Below are 17,358 nucleotides of genomic sequence, written 5' to 3' on the forward strand. Positions count from 1 at the left end.
GGTATAGTGGAGGGTGCCTGTGTTGATGTTTACTTCTTGAAAGTTAAGAGGTTCCCACCAATCCTTGAAGTTAGGTCAAAATGGTTAATAAGTCATATACATGATCATATGTAATGATTCCTTAAAATTAAAGGTACATTTTCTCTGGAAAATAGGCTACTTTATTTCTCACAGAAAATTTCAAGTGAAGATAATTCTCTTTGGGAGCTTCCCACAAACAACAAAGTTGCTGCAAATACTTAAGATATTTGAAGCAAAGGCTAGAAGTTTGATTTTGGTTTGCTTTTAAAGTGTCTGGATTTTTTTTTTCATATGGTTGTAATGTTCTCAGAGTTATCACTGATAACTGTTAATGGTTGTAAATAGTAACATGATAGAGAGACCAAGTTTGACTATCATGATTAAATATTGAATCAAAGCTCCAGCATTTCTTCCTGCAGGAATCTGAGAGTGAGACAGATAGTTTTATTGCAAGTAAGATGCTGAAAATGTGGGGAAACCAAGCTCAATTGAAACTCTCCCTCTCATGGAGCAATGGGCTTTTTGTAAGTTTACTATTTAAAAGATTCTTTGTTGCAGTGAGAGAAAACAGTACTGTCAAGACTATTTATTTTACATTAGCTAAAAGGATTCATTCGAAATATTTAAATAAGCTAGTCATCCAAATAAACTTGACTACTAGTTACTGGTTTTAAATGAATACCTATCAAAATCAGGATGTGCTCAGGTGCATAGTTCTTCAATGTCAAATATATAATGGCCATGACTGAAAACAAGTGGAAAATGTTCAACCACCCTTGGAGTTTCAGTCAATAATATGATGCAATATTTATTGAATTTAGTTTCTAAACAATTCTTGCCTACTTCTAACCTAAAGAATTTTCAAAGCACAAATAATACTGAGTGTCGAATTCTCAGTGACGCATGTTCACTGTTGGGAAAACTTTGCTGTTGTGACAGGCAGCTCCTACAGATAAAAAGTTTCTATAATATCTTACTTCTAGATACTTGAGCTGTATAATCAATACAAAACTGCTAAAAAAAACAATTTTGGAAGTATTCTTCACACCTGGAAAACCTTGAAAGCCAATGGCAAACAGGTATAAATAACTGGAAATTTCTGTGTATGGGTGTATGCACACATGTGTATCCACACACAGGATTTTTGGATGTAGGAATAATGGAAACTCAGGTTCAGTAGAAAAGAAATAATTCCTTCATGTGCAAGAGTTCTTTCTTTCCAGTCGCCTCATCTACAAGGATATCCTAAGCAAAGAAACAGGATCAACAACCGGACTGAGGGCTCTTAAATGTACGGCATTTCCACATCGAATGAACTTGTTTCCTAAAAACCCCCTTTCAGGGACAAGCCTTAAATTTCCTCTGACAGGAAAGCCAGAAAAAAAGACAAGTAAAGTATATGTATATAATATTTGTGTCATCCTGAAACAGAAGGAATTTTCCATTTGATTTTCAGAAAGAGGCTGTCACATTTTTATTTCCATTTGTACCATGCAGCTGCCATTTTGGCTGCAACAATGAGGCCAGTGTAGAAGTAGAATAAAGAAACTGAGTTCATTTGGATTTGGACAATAAACTCATTCATGGCTCCTATAGTCTGGAAAATTCTGAATCGTTAGCAACATAGTAATTGCTAAAAAAGAATAAGTTAAAGGGATTCTTATAAAGGCTAATACCAGTAATTTTAAAGAGGAAACACTGCAAGGTGCTTAAATGCTCCATTAACGGGCAAATGAGGAAGGACCTGTCAGAGCATCCTTAGCAATACTAAGCAGAATCACTATTTACTGGTAAAACTCAAGGTCCTGAACTAAAGCCATTGATAACAGATGCCTTCCAACAGAGGAAAGGGGGATGCTTTTAGAAGTTATCCCTGTCTTTTAAACTCCCTGTTCGTTGTACAGTGTGTTGTTCAGGCCAGCGTTATTAAAGAAAACTCAAATCCTGGGTTTGGTTCTAGAATAGACCTCCAATTTATTTTTTGATCTCCGATCAACTGGCTCAGTTATAATTGCAAGAGTAAATTGGAAGCATAGGGGACCTATAAGGATGAATTTACCTCTGCTTTAGATTTTCAGAAGATTTTTGCTCACCTTGATGACAGAGATCGCAAACTGCCATGCGAACAGCAGACTCCACAAGTAGCCGCAAGTCCTGACAACAACACACCCTTAGAGGCTGCTGTTTTGAGGTTTATTTTTTTTCTTTTCCCCCCCATGCCCCTTTCTTTTCAGTGCAGTCACCTGGATGCCTTTACAGGAAGAAAGCAGGTCAGTGAGCTGCTGGCAGGCTTTCCTGCCCTGTCCCTTTGTCTGATTCCCTTGGTGATGGTGGCTGTTCTCTGTACATTTTTTTTTCTTTCTCTTAGCAAAAGAAGAAGGAAGGTACTTAAAGTGCTAACACTTGAGCGCACAATTCACACTCAGCATCTCTCGCCTTACTTGTCACTAGTCTTGCTTGAGCAACCCATTTGACCTTAACATAGAAATAAATAGGTAAGTGAAAATAAATAAAAGTTAAACCCCACCTCTGTGCTCAGAAGGAGTTGGATGGAAATGTTACGGGAACGTTACCTTGACGATGGCAGGTTCATCTTTTGAACCTGACACTTTATACAATCCCTGTACCTTTCCCTCTGCTGCGTTAGACCCATGCATATGCAGTTTTAGTACCAGGTGTTCAAAAATCTCAAACTAACAACAACAGATGCCTCACATTTTTATCTGTATTTTCAAATACAAAAATTAAGCATATATATATTACTGTTCTTTCTTGTTTTCTTCTCTCCCTTCCTCCCTCCATCCCTCTCTTCCTTCCCTCCTTCCCTCCTTCCTTCCTCCCTTCTTTCCTTCCTTCCTTCCTTCCTTCCTTCCTTCCTTCCTTCCTTCCTTCCTTCCTTCCTTCCTTCCTTCCTTCCTTCCTTCCATCCATTTCATCCATCCATCCTTACCTGGAAGTAAGTGCTTTCTTACTGACATTGTCAAAGAGTAAATGCAGAGTATGGATTATGCCAATCATAGGATTTTAGATTTGTTGTCAGACTGAGACATTGTTTCTGATACATACAGATATATATATATATATATATATATATATATATATATATATATATATATATATATATACATCTGTATATATACATCTATAAATATATGGGTAGACATAAACTTTTACCCCTTCTTCCATTGTCTACTTGTTATTTTTTATGCATCAAATCAGTAATTAGCCCAAATAAGAAATGTAACATTTAGAGGTATAAATTGAGTAAAGATGTACATAATATCTTCAAGCTGTTAGATATTTAAGTTTAGCCTCTGTTTCTCAAGTTTGGTTTCTATTAAAGACAAGTTCCTTAATCTAGATCCAGGAACAATGATTTTAATTATAGTTAAAATTTTAATGCATTTTACATCATTTTAGCAGTCATAATACATTCTAACAAATATATACTACATAGTTGCATGTGTTTGGCACAATGCTGGTTTTATAGACACGATTTCATATTCTTTTATCTGTATTTTCAAATATATAAATTAAACATACAAATTACTTTTCTTCAAAGACTTTGCATCTTTAAGATTGAATAAATAATTGTTCTTTTTCCCTGCCCAACACCACATCAGTTCCATATTCCTGGCTTTCCTTTGGTCATGTTATAAAAGGCCTGTACCATCATTTTGTTCCTTCAGTCACAGGGTTTGATTTAAGAATTAGTATCCAACCTAAGTTAGTACAATAGAAGTCAACCTCAAGATTAGGGGTGAGCACATGGAGAAGGAAACGTTCTTGTCTGTGTGAGGTAAAAAGAAAAAATCAGAAACTATTAGCATGTAAGCCTAAAACAGCTGGTAACCAGATTTTGTCCCTCTGGACAAGTTCAGCCTCAGAAGGAAGCCAGGGCTGAGAACCAAGAGATGGAAAGAAACCAACTATGGACGACATATTCTGAGATTCTAGGTTCAGATATTCCTTCAGTCATAAATCCTAAATTTCACTTGCATGATTCAGTGAATTATTTTCCTTGCTTCAGCAAGTCTGGATTGAGTTTTTGTTATCTGATCAGTAAGTAGGAAAATAAGACCACTACCACCATTGCTCTAAATCAGGGAGTCTCCGTGTGTGGTTCATGGGTCAGTGACATAGTATCTCCTGAGAACTTGTTAGAATAAGTTGCAGACTCCACTGCAGATCTACTAAACCAGAAATTCTAGCTGTGCAGCCCTGCAATCTGTGATTCACAAGACCTCCAGATGGCACTAACGTATGTCAGGTTAAGTTCTCATACGAGAACCAATGTTCCAACTCATTTTTATCTAGAAAAACTAATGTGAGGCTAGACTAGATACCTCTTTTCCATATGTTTCAGGTGCATTAAGTAAACATCTTCAGTTGAGAGTTTGGGTAAGCTGAAGACTAGAAATCAGCTTTGAGTAGCAGATGGAAGGACAACCAGAGCTTGATGGAGGAAAGGAAAGCTGCCAACACATTAGGTTCCCCTGGGCCTTTACAAAGAAAAGTAAGGTGGAATAATTTATTCACAAGGATGCACCTTGAAAATCAGGCTTATCTTTATCTTGGACTGGAAATATTTTAGTTGTCTCATAAGTCAGAGCAAATGCTGACATTCAGGAAAGCAACTGTGAGTTAAGAAAGACTCAAACCAAAAGAGATATTTGAGAAGTGAATAGGATCAATAGGAGAAGTCCAGGGTTCAAATATTGGAAACGTAAAATATGTCAGTATGAGGCCCTATGTGGGAAGCTAAGATGAGATAAAGGCAAGAGCCAGGACCGAAACAATGAACAATTGCTTTTTTAAAAAAAAGCCCATGTTTGGCAAGGTCTGGTGCCTTTTGTTAACTGCTTTTTGCAGTCTGACAATGTTTTCACTGTATCTGTGAACAACCATTTCAGTGACTGACATCTGTTTCCATCCAGCCAGAGAATCTCGTGTTGCCAACAAGCTAATGATGTGGACAGAGATCCAAATCACTGTTGGGTTCTGCCAGGAATCAGTATTTTCTTCATGCTCCTATGCTCTCCTCCATCTAGGGAACAACTCCTCTAGGTCACGAGGGCTCTGACAGCTTCCCGGCACGTCTTCTTTTAATGCAAAATCAGCTTTGCCAGAAAGGTCATGTTAGAGATCAAAACTAAAAGAGTTATTAAAAAGCATAATGATGGAAGTATCATAAATCTTAGAATTTAAAAGTGTTGAGGGCATGAAAGAAAAAATAATGATGAAAGTATAATTATAAATGATATTAGTACATTTTAATATGGTATAAGGGTCCAGAACATAAACATATCTTATACTAAGTGGCAGTTTTTTTGAAATGGCAATACAAATAATTAAGAACTTGGGTTTTCTATTAGAGTTATCCAGTTTGAGACCAATTTCCTATCCTCATAAGAATTTTCAGTTGTGTTAATCTTCCAAACCTCAGTTTCTTTATCTGTAGAATCTTAAAAATGAGAGTAAGTGCCAAGAGTTAGGAAAAGCCAATGAATTCACACAAATGAGCATTTTCTATGGTGCTCAACACTGATAAGAAATCAATAAATTATTAACAATAAAAATATGTATGGTCCTATGTGCTATTTTGCCTTTTAGACAAACTCTGCCAAAACAAAAACCAAGAGGTGACAAGTTATAAATATAAAAAGAACTTTGTTTTTTATCACATGAATTACTGAACACTTAAAAATAGAAAAGAGCAGGTTGAGAGAACTCTATATAATCATCCAGAGCTTTTTTATGCATTTTAATGGCTGCTCAGGAAAGGCAAAGGACACGTTGTTAGTGTCAGGCAGAAATGAATTACGTGTTCTCTCTGCTAACGTAATAGCCGAGTGAGGTCCATTACCATTTATGATTCATGGATTCTTTTGAAATTTAGTGCATGCTAATTGAACACCCACTGTGTGCTGTCACTGCACAGGCTCTAAAAAGAAACCAATGAGTGTCACTTGCAATTGTCTCCAGTGGAACCTGCGATAAGATCATTTGTCTGGCAAAAGAGATTAAGTATCAATTATTTTTCAGTATAAATTTTTCATTACAGTGTCAAGTATTTGAAATGTGATCTCTGATTCTCCAAAGCACAGTTTAAAGACACTTAAATTACCTTATATTATAGCTTTTTCTGAACTTCTCTTTCAGATATTATACAGTCATCAAGAGCAAGGCCTGTATTTTTTATATTCCCTAAATTTAGCTCAAAGCTTTGTGCACAGTAGGCACTCAATAAACATTTACTGTATTCCATTGAAATCTGCCTGTGGGAGGGAGGTACAAGGAGTTATTATATGTTACATATATTACTACCCTCAGTGCCTGTGCGCATGTTATGTTGCCTTCTTTACTTTAGCAACTGAGTAGCCTACTAATAAACTATTCCTTCTTCTGTTGTTACACTGGAATGTAAAATACCTACTTGATTTTAACCAGTATCAATTACTTTCTTTGGCTGTGGTATACATTTCATATTTAAGAAATGTACCCCCACCTAACAATTCTGACCCAGAATCACTTAACTCCTGGCATACTAGTGAGTTTTGGGTAATGCTCAATTGAGACAAAAATACGGGAGTCTCAATGATAAAGGCAAAAAGGTAAGGAAACTTTAGTTTCTCTCACTTTTATCTATTGCACAACTGACATTGGGTCAGAAAGTACCTAAGAATTACACCTGGGTAGATACCTAGAATAACCAGCCTCTTCATTTTTTTCCTATCTCAAATATTTTTTCTTCCCTTTTTTGCTTTAATTGTAATATTTACGTAAATTTTTTTTTTACCAACAGTAAGTTTCTTCTTATTACTACTTCAGTCACTAGCAGGAAGCAATTATTGAGGGCCTTTTAATGTCAACATGTAACTTCTATAAAAATAATTTTTGCAAGCAACCCTGGAAAGTTGGAAACAGTTTATTAAATGCTTATCCATTCATTGCTCACTCATAGCCCCTGTCAGAGCAGATGTATATAAGAATAATTATATGTCATTGATCTTGAATAGAGTGATTAAATGAAAAGGACCTGATATGCCCTCTAAAGTGCTTTCATTGATCATAGGAGAAAACGTTAATACACTGCTAAGTAACAGGACTGGTTCTGCAAGTATTTGCAAGTTATTGCATAAAATATAGGAAATAAAATGAATAAAAATATTAATTTAGCAAAGAAAATAAAACAAAAATGCTCAGTTAAATTTGAATTTCTGATAAACAATAAGCAGACTTTTTTAGTATATCTCATACTAAGTTTTAGGTACTTATTAAAAATTTTGTTGTTTATCTGAAAATCAAATTAGTTGGGTTTTCTTTCTTATTTCTTCATTAATCTGGTAACTCTAATACTAAATAATTTAATGTTCATACAAGTTGATAAGGTTATCATTACACCCATTTTAATAGAATCAATGAGACAGAGAGAATTTGAATATCTATTTCAAAGCTACACAGTTTGTATGTGTCAAAACTAGTCTTCTAAACCAAGCAGTTTAGCTCTAAAGCTCTGTTTTTAACTACTATGCATACCGTCTGGTTAGGTTAAAGTAGTGCTGTTTTAATAATAACAGACATCTATTATCAAATCCAGAAACATAAATGAGGATGATGAGAGCAAAACCATATTAAATAAGTGTTTTACTAGTATATGAAATATTTTCTTTCAGCAGCATAGTGAGTTATGGTCAGACCCTTAGGTAATAACATCCCTAAATTTCTAGGTCTCACAGAATAAAGATAAAAACTCACAAATCCATTTAATCAACATTTCAGTCTTCAAATTCTTGATCCAGTAAATGCTGATTATCAGCTAAGCATCACTTAATATTAATTCCTGCATTGTGAAAATAATACTGAGAGAGCAGCTAATTTCAGTTTAGATCCTCCAGAGCTTCCTATGCTTGTAGCTTTTACCCAGCGGGGTCCTGTCCTATCTTCAATACAATCGACAAAGCCCTTTGTCCCTCTGACAAGTTCTGAACTTCTCATTCTTGCTTTGGTTAGGTTTCATCCTGACATACCAAGCCTTGCTTTTCATAGTCTGGTGTGGCTCACGTCTCTCTTTTCTAAACTGTGTGTTTTATTCTTTCACTTTTATCACTTCTCTTGTCTTCCTAAGCCTTCTGAAAATTTTCACTACAACATGCTTCCTACCAATTCATTTCTCTTCTCAATTTCTCTTCTAATATTCATGCATTGATTTGCTTTTCTTTAACTCCTCCCTTCATCTGTTTTCTACTCCTCTCCTTAATTCTACCTTGGAAAGAGAGCAGTTAAACTATTCTCCTACTTTCCCCACCCTGTTATTCCTCCAGAGTGGGGAGAACCTGAAGTTTGTCACACACAATTAAAGAAATCAGATGCCTATTAAAATATTACTCACACTGCCTTCTACTTGCCCTCCTGTTTGATAATTTAATTGTAATGTAGGTCTCACTACCATAAACCCACTGGGAATATATTTTTAAAATTAAAGTACCTGGAACATAATCTGTGTCTGGTGAATGCTCAGAACAGGTTTGCTTTCCCACATTTACTAGTATCTCTATGCCCTGCCTTTCTTTGAATGTATATATATATAAATGGGACTAAAGAGTACATAAACAGTTTAAAGAAATTAAAATTGTGTTTGCATGTGAATGTGTACAGTTTCTAGAAGGTTTTAGAAGCCACAACGAAGGAAAAACTTGTGAACTCAGTTTTTTTCGGTTCTGTAGTACCAAGACTGATAGTGACTAATTACAAATAGAATCATATGAACACATTTTAAATAACCACTCAGTTGATTACACCTGACTCAGTTGGTCATCAAGTAAATACCAAGTATGGGAGGACTTGTTTGTTGTGACTTTTGTTCCTGTTTTTAAGCAGAACCTTATTGCTTCGTGTCAGGCAAAGACTAATCTCACCACCACACATGAAGATGGATGTACTCTTTGTTTAAACACTAAGGTGTTTATCTACTAGCAGTCTTGCAAGGGATATAACAGGGCAGGTTGATTATTTACTTTAGCTTCTGCTTGTAGTTTCTTTCATGTAAAGACACGACATAGAGAAAAACATTAGTTCTGCTCTCATATCATCAAGCAGACAAGTATAGGTATTTTCCACAAAAATCCTCCAATTTTAGTTATGATTGGGGAAAAAATCTTGTAACTTCTCATTGATTTGCCATCATTACAGATTTATTATATTGAACCATATAAATGTACCAATAAATGCAACGGGCTTTCCTCTACAAAAAGTAGAATTCCTTAGTATAGTACAGAGAATACAAGTAAGTGACTTTATAGCATCTTACTACACTGATGGACGGTGACTGTAATGGGGTATATGGGGGGGACTTGATAATAGGGGGAGTCTAGTAACCACAGTGTTGCTCATGTGAAACTTGAGCATAAGATTGTGTATCAATGATACCTTAATAAAAAAAAAGTGGAATTCCGTTAGATTCAACTTAGTAATTTAGTTAACAAACATCATTGGGGACCTACATGGCAGACCTCCTTTTAATTGCTGTTCATACCAAAATGAATAAATGGTATGTTCTATTTATAAAAAGAATGAATATACTATATAGTAAGTGCTAGGTGTAGATAACAGAATTTTTCAGGTAACTGAAATGGAGCCCTTTAAGGACTGAACTTTAACAAATATACATTTAATTATTGTAAGTATTTGTAAATACTTACAACATAGGTTTTCTGGCCTTTTTAAATATAGTATGTTGAAGAAAATCCAACCTTGGTGACTCAGGATTATAATATAACTCTACTCATATTTATATGTTGTTTATATGTCTCCTAAATGTATTCCTAAATTGCTTTTCCACATTTATTAGTATCTTTATGTCCTGCCTTTCTTTGAATGTATATAGAAAAAAATGGAATACAATATAGGTTTTCTGTCCTTAAACAAAGAATTGAGCACACTAAAACTCTGTAGTCACTGCGATGAACTCAGAGGCTACGATGAGGTCTGTAGGTTTCTCCGTCTTCTCTAACAGACAATCTTTTGTAAGTTGTGGTGTTTAACTTTCTTCCTTAGCCATAACTTCTTACTACTTGCCACTCAAGAAGATTTTGCTACTTCCTCTTTCCCATTCAGTAGCTCCATTTTAACCTGCTTTGACTTAAAAAGAAGACATCCAAGTGTGTTAGCTCTTGGTATAAACAGAGTTTAAGTGGGGCCTGAGTGACAACCTATGAGGTTCTTCTATAATAAGTTGATTTTATAAATATATGTAATGGTTGTCCAGGGGAATTTGGGATAAATTCCTGATAGGGTAATCGGTTAAAGGAAATTTGGATGAGTTGTTACTGAAAAATATATTCATACAATATCAATGAAGTTTCATAATAGCATAGAAGTTAGAAGTATGTTTTAAAAAATATAATTAAAATAGATATAAAAGAGCTAAAGTTTCTCTAGAGAGCCTCCCCCTACCCATGGAGCAGCTATTGATCTTTGAAGGTTTTTACATAAATACATGTACAAATGCATTTACACATATGGTACATTTAAATATTTCAATGTAAATAAGGTAAGTGATTTGACTTGAATATAAGTAGTTTGGAAACTTTCTAATTTTATTTAGTATGTCTCTGTTCTCCAGATTACATTAGAATCTGGGCAAAATCTAATGTGATGCTACCCTTGGAAATGTTGAATCAACTGAAATCAAGTTGTACATCTAGTAGTACTGGCTGAACTAGTGCAGGCTGTAAGAAGATTCAGAATTATACCTACTATGAGGAAAATCATAATTACATATAAGGCATGGATCATAATATTTTTCTGAATTTAAATGCTATTTACCTTTTCTTCACAACCACATACAAATATCTACCATTTAACAAAAAAAACCCCAAATAATTTAAATGCATGCCATTTTTTAGTGTGCTCAATTCTCAGACTCAGGTGTTTGTCTAAAACACAAAATATTTGACATCCTGATAGAATGTTTTCAATTATTTTGAAGGCCCTTGGTTGGTCTGTAGAATTGTGTCAGAATTTTTCACCTTGAACATCTTCTGACATAAGATAATCTTCAGTTTATACTTCCAATATTCCTGGTAATACAATTGACTTGGATTTAGGTATGGAATCTGACTTTCCCTATACTTGATTTTTTTGTGTGATTTTCCTATTTACATTTCATTTTACACTGAAAATAGATTCTTAAAAATACATCACTGTCACATCAACCTTTAAAATTATTCAGCAACATATTCTACTTCAAAAAAAACTTATTTACATAAAGGATCTTGGCAGTAAGAGACAAAATACTACAGCCATTTTTTAACAGCTGGTGTTAGTGTGTAGCACTGAGAGGTTGCTGAATATAAACAAGAAAAATGACCTACTGTACAAACCATATACTGTTTATGTGTCTGTATATAGTTGTGACGAAAAGCAGTAATTTTAAAGCTACTGCGTAAGATTTTGTGTAATTTACTATGAAAAATAAATGATATATTTCCCGTACACCATTCAAACCACCACTGAATAAAAGGGAGTTACAGTGAACTTTCAAGGTGAAACCTCATAAGAACTGTCATTCTAATGAAAGCAATATGATTACATGGAATTGTAATTATATAAGAGGAAACCAAGGTCTTTGTCATAATAGTCTAGGAATATTAATTTTCTAGCAGAAAACACTATTATATAAGTGATGGGTGCTAGATTCTAGTATAGGTAATGTCTATGACTGTTTTCCAAATAAGGTTGATTCATTAATAAAGTCACAGGTTGGATTATTTCTCCTCCTGGATGAGATTGTGTGGAATAGACTGGTTTCCATAAAAAGGTCAGTATCACCACAGTGCATTTATTTCAGAGAGATGACAGAACAGAAAGAACTGTTCTTTCTACCTGCCAATTGATTTTATCTCTGACCCCTGGGTAATGGTTTCTTCAAATACTCGCTTAGAATGTGTATTCATCCTTTCTCTGTCAACAAATGGCCATTGCATAACTCCCACATGTAGTGTTCCAGGTGCTAAGGATTCAGCAGTGAACGAGTCAATGTTCATACTCTTATCAGATAAACAAGCAGAAAAAAAATCCCTTAAATTCAGACAATGGCAAGTGCTATTAAAAACATAAAAGAGAATACCAGTTTAGAGAAGTTTAAGAGTTAGACAGGGGACAAATATTAGACAGGACAAATATCAGGAGATGAACTCTCTTAGGGAGTTTTTATTTGAATTGATGCTCAAATGATGGGTAGGAGGTAGCTTGGACAAAGAGCATTTCATGCCTAGAGAATAAGAAATAAGAAAAGTATGAGGCAGAAATTAACATACATGTTTGAAGAACAGAGGAAGCTCACTGGAGCACAGGGTGGAAGGGAGAGAGTGGCAAGAGAAAAGTTAGGAGAGACAGACAGGAGTAGGTGGGTCATGTGAGGCCTTAGGGCCATGTCAAGATGTTTGCATTTTCTCCTATGTTCAATGGGAAGCCACTGGTAGGTTTTAAGCAAAGAAATATCACAATATGATTTATGTCTAAAAGAATAATTAGTGAAGCATTTCTATCAAGACATGTCAGACAAAAAATATAAGGAAACATGAGGTGAGAAGGTGGTGAATTTAGCTTCACTGGATGGATGTGGCTATAGAATATAACTGCACACCTGGGAGAGCGACTCCCCGAATAACTAACACACATTGGTAGGGAGTACGAAATATCCTTCCTCAACTAAGTGATTTCTTAGTGCAAAGAAAGGCTCAGTATTTTTTTTCTTATCACACCACTATTTTCCCACATAGTTCTGACTCTTTCATTTAACCTTTAAACCTGAAACCTATATGTCTGTTTTCTAAAACCCTTCTGACACATTAAGCTTTTTCAGATAATATATTAACATAACTTGGCCAATACTTCCTTTTCAAATTGTATTACTGCAGACTAAATAGCCCTGATAGGAATGTTTACAGCTTCATAAAATCGACTGTGTCATGTACAATGGAAGCTATGGTTGCCTGCATATTGTAATATTATTGCATTACAGAAAGGTAATTGATTTGCTTAAAATGTTGCTACAATAAACCATTTCTCAGAAAAGATTGCTGCTTAACCAAGAGCACACCAAAGTCAATATAGAAAGACAATTCAAAGAAATTAAATTTTGATCTGTTTTGCAAAGCGAGCTGGTCACGTTACATGATGATGGATTAGACAACGTAAATGATTCAGCATGGTCAAACCATTATGAACCATTTCTGTTCTGACAGATTCAGGTTTGTAATTAAAATCAAACCCAAAGAGAATAAAAACTGTTGGGTACAGAAATGTCAAAATCTTTTGTAGAAGCATAGCACAAGCTCATGAGGTAGAGACATTATAGATTTTACATTGACATTCCATTATATTTAATTATGTTCCTTCTGCTGAAGACTAGAATTATAAGTGCTAGCCCCTGACAGAAGTGAAACAGACTAGGAAAGTCACTGTACTGCCTATTTTTTTCTCAGTCATTCACTAGTAAAGTGTATCAACTAATAGATAAACACAATTTCTTATTGGACTAGCTGGGGAAAAATAAATTCATAGTGTTTGAAATATCTATATTATTTCTCCTGTGATCATGTAAATAACTTTACAGAGCTCTACTAGTTGTATGGTTCTAATCTGAACATTCATTAGTCTAAAGAGACGATCCTACTGATATCCTTGGTTACCCATCTAAATAAAAGCATCTGTTCAGGTATCAAGTACAGTTTGAGGATGTAGCCATGATTGGGACTCATTTTCCCAGGTGCATCTTGGGCTCCTTCTTGCTAGTTTGGGTTACAATGGATGAACTTAATAAGTTAACTACATTACTCTCGAGCATAGTTAATCAGGCCATCCATACTGACCAATATATATGCTTGCCCAAACATTTCCCAGTTTAGGAAATAACAAGAATTAGCTCCATTATTTGAAAGATACGTTTCATCACCATGTCCAAGTTAGAAGATAAAAGAATCATTTTAACAAGTCATTGTTAATTCATTTTCCTTTTTTCCCTAGCATGGACAGTATCAGTCTTTTATGTAATATCAGAGCACAGATAAAGCAGTAATATCTTCTGACACAAAGGCTAAGTTGTTCATATGTAAAGATGAATATGCCTCTTTGCTCTCAATTGGGCATGGAATCATTCTTTCATATTAATGGTTTTCTATAGAATGACATGCTACCTTTTCCAGAACCTCTCATAACTAATGGTATACATTTTCAGAACAACTATTTCTGAGTAGAAGAGAAACTAACAGCCTACAGTCAAAATACACAATAAACATGTGACATATAAGATTAGATATGTGACATTTACCTTACTAGCTCAGTGCCTGAAATCAGTTGAGCTTCCTCCCTTCAGACAAACCCAGAGTCTAAATGATTCATCCACAGTCATGTGTCTAAGATGGCAAACAGGTTAGTGAGATAGAAAATAAGACTCCAAAGCTTGATAACAACCAATTTACATTTTCATTGAAATAGAAACCTTGGAAAAATTTCCATATCAGAATTATTTTCTTGGAAAGTGTTAATACTTTCACAATTCATCAGTGTATAAAAGAGCATATTTTTATATAGAAAAAGCAAGCAATGACTTTCATGTTTTTTTCTTATAATTACACGTAATACTATTCCAACTTGTTTGCATCTTTTCAAGGGAACTAAATGCTGAAAGGAAGCAATCTCTGTTTTGGCACACAGGTGTATTTATGTAAGTATACATTTATATATCTACTTCATAAGCAGATTATAGGTAAATGCTATTTATAAGTTTAAAAAACTGAAGTCAGCCCCGTGAATAAGTTTATTTTCACTTGAAATCTAAATTTTAAACAGCCAACTATCAGAATCTCCTATTCAAATAAGGAATCATTGAATGATATTGTCACAAATGGCTAGCTACTGTTACATGATTGTCTTAACCACTTGAAATCTCTCCTGTCCAGGAAGAGACCCATGCTGGCCATCATCGTTTTTATCTGTGATAAAATAGCTCAGGTTTAGGTTTTGATGCCTAATTGCTTGCCTGTGATTGTGAATCCTGATTTTTGCTTACCATTGCCATGTAAACAGATCTAATTTTATTTTCTACCCAGGTTAATGCTGTAAGTGCTTCAAATATATGCATATATATATTTTTTCTTTTTAGTTAAAATGTGTCAACTTACACATTATATCTGAAGGTGATAGAAGCAAGCAATGCTTCCTCAAGAGTGGTGAATCATTCTTTCTCTCTCTCCCGAACACACACACACACACACACACACACACACACACACATGGAATTTATCACAACTTCATTAGGTTCCATGAAGTAGATATTTGTTTTCAACCAAATTCTGAGTCACAGGATCAAAAGGGAATTGCCGGGTAGTCCTTCCACAAGCAGATGCTTTGATGGCATGCAACACACTTGTCCTCTATTTATTAGTATGTAATGTAGGTGGTCAGTGAGAGTTCCAATGAGGAACTGAACACCAACCAAACACTGTGAAGTGGAAAATAACATTGTGCGGGTTGATGAGGGGCATTAACTCTGTTCAAAATTATTTAAAAATTCATGTAAATCATTTGTAGATTTCCATTTCTACTGGAAGGTTCACAGCATTCCCTTGTATATTCAAATACAAAAGCATTACATAAGCTTTTGACAGCTTATTTTTACTGTTTTAAAGGCTGTTAAGTAAATTACCCAATGGGAGAAGCACTTCATAGTTTTGGAGGAGTAAATCTCTTCTGCTATGAGAATATTAATTCCAAACTCTCTTAGACAACACAAAGCATTGCTCTTCAGTTCTAAGTAAGCCATTCTCTTTTCAACTCAACACACACGGAACAGGGAAACAGATTTGTGTAAATATAAAAGTTCCGGTCAAGGTCTCATTTCTACTTGGAGCCTATTTCATACCAGAATTACGTACCCTGAGTAGGGAGCTTTTTACTGGTGGCTAGAAGTTGCCCAGAGGCAGCAAACTAAAAACAGAAGAGGGAATGTTGTACTGCATTTTAATTCCCTTCAGATTTCAAATAGGGCCTTTTCTTTTTGATCCTAAACCCGGTACACTTCAGGGCATGGGGCTGAGAAAGAAAATCTATGACCTTCTCACAGAAAGATTACGCTTTCAATTTTTTTCCCCACTCCCTTTTTGTCCCCTGGTGGTTTGGTATATCCTTTTTTGAACTCCAACACTTTTCCGTTAGTTTCCAAAAAGGGTTTCTAGCATTATGACTTTCCTTTTCAAGGCCTGGGTTGTTTTTAACTTTTACACATCTGTTAATTCCTGCCGAGGCTCTTTCACTCAGCTCTGCGCTTCCCGGTCGTTTTTGCTAGTCCATCTTCCAATAATTATCTGGCTGCTCCATTTTCTCGGGCATCATTCTCCTTGATTGTCTGCTGGTAATGCTTTAAATACGCGGGTTTGACTGAGCAGACCTCTCTGCGACCTGCTGCCTTCCTCAACTGTGTTTTCTAAATGCGCGATTCTTAGAAGCATTCTATTTTCACAGTAGTTGTTGCATACTTCCCTTTCACCTCTTTCTGTACATAAAATCTAGCAAAACTTACTATCTAAACTCTGTAGTATGGCATTAGTTCATGGCTGAAATAAAAGCTACCACAGAGGGAAATAATGGGGTAATACTTAGATTAACACTATTTTGTAAATATATTAGAACTCAGGAAGACAAGACTAGATTCTCCTGTGAGCTTTTTCTACTAAGAGAACTGCCATTTCTAGGATTCCTGAATTTAAATTCAGGCAGTAAAGAAGACATAAGTAAATTGGACTGCGATGTAGGATTAAGGCATGTTCAATGTTTTACTGAAAAAATAGCACAAATTAATTGAAATCAAAATAAGAAAGGTCTTTCCTGTTGAATAAACTATTCCCCAGGCAAAGGTTTGATACTTTTTATACCAAAAAGCAACTTTATATGCCTCATAGGGACAATTTAATAAATTACCATCTTGAAACTCTTAATGATGCCCCAGTAGTCTAAAAAGGTTAATAAGCCTCCAACAGTATATATTTTATCACTTCAAAAGCCACCTGGACAATTCTTACAAAACCCCCTTTAGATATGAAACCATTTGAGTAGTTCTGAAATACACTCTTACTTCTGTAATCATTACTTTATCAATGCTGATAATTATATAGCCTAATTATATATCTATTACTTATAGAAAATTTCACTTAGACATATCAAGTCATAATCTCACAATAAAACACATACAAAAATGAAATTGTCAATATAAACATAAGACTGTTTAAAATTCAGTCTAATAATACTTCTTTATAAAGTCAAGGTTGAAGATGG

General features: G+C 34.9%; 1 protein-coding gene across 6 annotated transcripts in view; it reads right to left on the reverse strand.

Moving 5' to 3' along the window:
* The window catches only part of LRP1B (LDL receptor related protein 1B), a 1,876,014-nt gene that overhangs the window by 1,255,942 nt on the left and 602,714 nt on the right, over window positions 1–17,358 (reverse strand). The window lies entirely within an intron of this gene.

This window comes from Manis javanica, chromosome 7 (genome assembly GCF_040802235.1).
Source record: "Manis javanica isolate MJ-LG chromosome 7, MJ_LKY, whole genome shotgun sequence".
NCBI classification, from domain to species: Eukaryota; Metazoa; Chordata; class Mammalia; order Pholidota; family Manidae; genus Manis; species Manis javanica.